Here is a 3,871-nt window from a genome sequence, read left to right on the forward strand (position 1 = left end):
GCTTCTCCAGTCCGTGTTCGTGTTTCATTAGCGGCCCCCCCCCACCCGGAGCGAGGCCGCGGCGAGCGGCAACGCCGCCCGCTTCTCCAGTCCGTGTTCGTGTTTCATAAGCGGCCCCCCCCCTTCCGGAGCGAGGCCGCGGCGAGCGGCAAAGCCGCCCGCTTCTCCAGTCCGTGTTCGTGTTTCACATTGCCGGGGAGCCAGGCACTCATTTGTGATAAAAGTGGCACTCTGTCATATTTTCAGAAAAGTGGGACTTTGCCATATTTTCGAAAAAGTGGGACTTTGTCATATTTTCGAAAAGTGGGACTTTGTCATATTTTCGAAAAAGTGGGACTTTGTCATATTTTCGGCTCCAAAAGCTCTTAAAATGCTGTTCCCTATATATGTGCCGATAGTGTTTTGGAGATCTGGGTCAAACCTCCGCATCTTTTTGGTTTGAGGGTAGAGGTGGGGGGTCAACGCAAAAGATGCGGGCACTTAGTCATTTTTTCGGTTGGGCGACCAGGGGCGCTGTTGGCACTTTGTCATTTTTTCGGCTGGGCGACCAGGGGCGCCGTTTGCACTTAGTCATTTTTAAGGCTGGGCGACCAGGGGCGTTGAGTGTTTGGGCGACCAGGGGCGCCGTTGGCACTTAGTCATTTTTTCGGCTGGGCGACCAGGGGCGTTGAGTGTTTGGGCGACCAGGGGCGCTGTTTGCACTTAGTCATTTTTTCGGCTGGGCGACCAGGGGCGTTTGTTTGCTGGGCGACCAGGGGCATTTTTGACACTTTGCCGTTTTTATGGATGGGCGACCAGGGGCGTTTGTTTGCTGGGCGACCAGGGGCATTTTTGACACTTTGCCGTTTTTATGGATGGGCGACCAGGGGCGTTTGTTTGCTGGGCGACCAGGGGCATTTTTGACACTTTGCCGTTTTTATGGATGGGCGACCAGGGGCGTTTGTTTGCTGGGCGACCAGGGGCATTTTTGACACTTTGCCGTTTTTATGGATGGGCGACCAGGGGCGTTTGTTTGCTGGGCGACCAGGGGCATTTTTGACACTTTGCCGTTTTTATGGATGGGCGACCAGGGGCGTTTGTTTGCTGGGCGACCAGGGGCATTTTTGACACTTTGCCGTTTTTATGGATGGGCGACCAGGGGCGTTTGTTTGCTGGGCGACCAGGGGCATTTTTGACACTTTGCCGTTTTTATGGATGGGCGACCAGGGGCGGCTAGTGGCTGGGCGACCAGGGGCATTTTTGACACTTTGCCGTTTTTATGGATGGGCGACCAGGGGCGGCTAGTGGCTGGGCGACCAGGGGCATTTTTGACACTCTGCCGTTTTTATGGATGGGCGACCAGGGGCGTTTATTGGCTGGGCGACCAGGGGCATTTTTGACACTTTGCCGTTTTTATGGATGGGCGACCAGGGGCGGCTAGTGGCTGGGCGACCAGGGGCATTTTTGACACTTTGCCGTTTTTGTGGATGGGCGACCAGGGGCGCCGTGTGGCTGGGCGACCAGGGGCATTTTTGACACTTTGCCGTTTTTATGAATGGGCGACCAGGGGCGTTTATTGGCTGGGCGACCAGGGGCATTTTTGACACTTTGCCGTTTTTGTGGATGGGCGACCAGGGGCGCCGTGTGGCTGGGCGACCAGGGGCGTTTGTGGGACCGGGCTGACACCGGGACTTTGCCTTTAATTCGGCCGCTCCAGGGAACCAGGAACGCCGGCCTCTGCTCAGCACAAGTCGGCCTGAAGTGGGACTTTGTCATATTTTAATCCTGGGCGACCAGGGGCGTTTGAGGGACCGGGCTGACACCGGCACTTTGCCTTTAATTTGGCCGCTCCAGGGAACCAGGAACGCCGGCCTCTGCTCAGCACAAGTCGGCCTGAAGTGGGACTTTGTCATATTTTAATCCTGGGCGACCAGGGGCGTTTGAGGGACCGGGATGACACCGGCACTTTGCCTTTAATTTGGCCGCTCCAGGGAACCAGGAACGCCGGCCTCTGCTCAGCACAAGTCGGCCTGAAGTGTGACTTTGTCATATTTTAATCCTGGGCGACCAGGGGCGTTTGAGGGACCGGGATGACACCGGCACTTTGCCTTTAATTTGGCCGCTCCAGGGAACCAGGAACGCCGGCCTCTGCTCAGCACAAGTCGGCCTGAAGTGTGACTTTGTCATATTTTAATCCTGGGCGACCAGGGGCGTTTGAGGGACCGGGCTGACACCGGCACTTTGCCTTTAATTTGGCCGCTCCAGGGAACCAGGAACGCCGGCCTCTGCTCAGCACAAGTCGGCCTGAAGTGTGACTTTGTCATATTTTAATCCTGGGCGACCAGGGGCGTTTGAGGGACCGGGCAGACACCGGGACATTGCCTGTTATTTGGCCGCTCCAGGGAACCAGGCAGGTCGGCCTCTGTTCAGCACAATTCGGCCTGAAGTGTGACTTTGTCATATTTTAAGGCTGGGCGACCAGGGGCGCTGTTGGCACTTTGTCATTTTTTGGGCTGGGCGACCAGGGGCGCTGTTGGCACTTAGTCATTTTTTCGGATGGGCGACCAGGGGCGTTGAGTGTTTGGGCGACCAGGGGCGTCTGTGGGACTTTGTCATTTTTTCGGCTGGGCGACCAGGGGCGTTTAGTGTTTGGGCGACCAGGGGCGTTTGTGGGACTTTGTCATTTTTTGGGCTGGGCGACCAGGGGCGTTTGACACCGGCACTTTGCCTAATTTTTAGCCGCTCCAGGGAACCAGGCAGGTCGGCCTCATTCCTGCACTTCTGCCCCTGAGTTGGGCGACCAGGGGCGTTTGAGGAACCGGGCGGACAGCGGCACTTTGCCTGATATTTGGCCGCTCCAGGGAACCAGGCAGGTCGGCCTGACTTCAGCACTTCTGCCGGTAAGTTGGGCGACCAGGGGCGTGTGAGGAACCGGGCGGACAGCGGCACTTTGCCTAATATTTGGCCGTTTCAGGGAACCAGGCAGGTCGGCCTCATTTCAGCACTTCTCCCCTGAGTTGGGCGACCAGGGGCGTTTGGGGAACCGGGCGGACAGCGGCACTTTGCCTAATATTTGGCCGCTCCGGGGAACCAGGCAGGTCGGCCTCATTTCAGCACTTCTGCCGGTCAGTTGGGCGACCAGGGGCGTTTGGGGAACCGGGCGGACACCGGCACTTTGCCTGTTATTTGGCCGCTCCAGGGAACCAGGCAGGTCGGCCTGACTTCAGCACTTCTGCCCCTGAGTTGGGCGACCAGGGGCGTTTGGGGAACCGGGCGGACACCGGCACTTTGCCTAATATTTGGCCGATTTTGGGAACCAGGCAGGTCGGCCTCACTTCAGCACTTCTGCCCCTGAGTTGGGCGACCAGGGGCGTTTGGGGAACCGGGCGGACACCGGCACTTTGCCTAATATTTGGCCGCTCCAGGGAACCAGGCAGGTCGGCCTGACTTCAGCACTTCTGCCCCTGAGTTGGGCGACCAGGGGCGTTTGAGGAACCGGGCGGACAGCGGCACTTTGCCTAATATTTGGCCGCTCCAGGGAACCAGGCAGGTCGGCCTCACTTCAGCACAATTCGGCCTGAAGTGTGACTTTGTCATTTTTTAAGGCTGGGCGACCAGGGGCGCTGTTAGCACTTAGTCATTTTTAAGGCTGGGCGACCAGGGGCGCTGTTGGCACTTAGTCATTTTTTTCGGCTGGGCGACCAGGGGCGTTGAGTGTTTGGGCGACCAGGGGCGCTGTTGGCACTTAGTCATTTTTTCGGCTGGGCGACCAGGGGCGCCGTTGGCACTTTGTCATTTTTTCGGCTGGGCGACCAGGGGCGTTGAGTGTTTGGGCGACCAGGGGCGCTGTTGGCACTTAGTCATTTTTTCGGCTGGGCGACCAGGGGCGTTT

Source organism: Hippichthys cyanospilos, unplaced genomic scaffold, assembly GCF_059441005.1.
Source record: "Hippichthys cyanospilos isolate Australia breed blue-spotted pipefish unplaced genomic scaffold, RoL_Hcya_1.0 HiC_scaffold_79, whole genome shotgun sequence".
Classification (NCBI taxonomy): domain Eukaryota; kingdom Metazoa; phylum Chordata; class Actinopteri; order Syngnathiformes; family Syngnathidae; genus Hippichthys; species Hippichthys cyanospilos.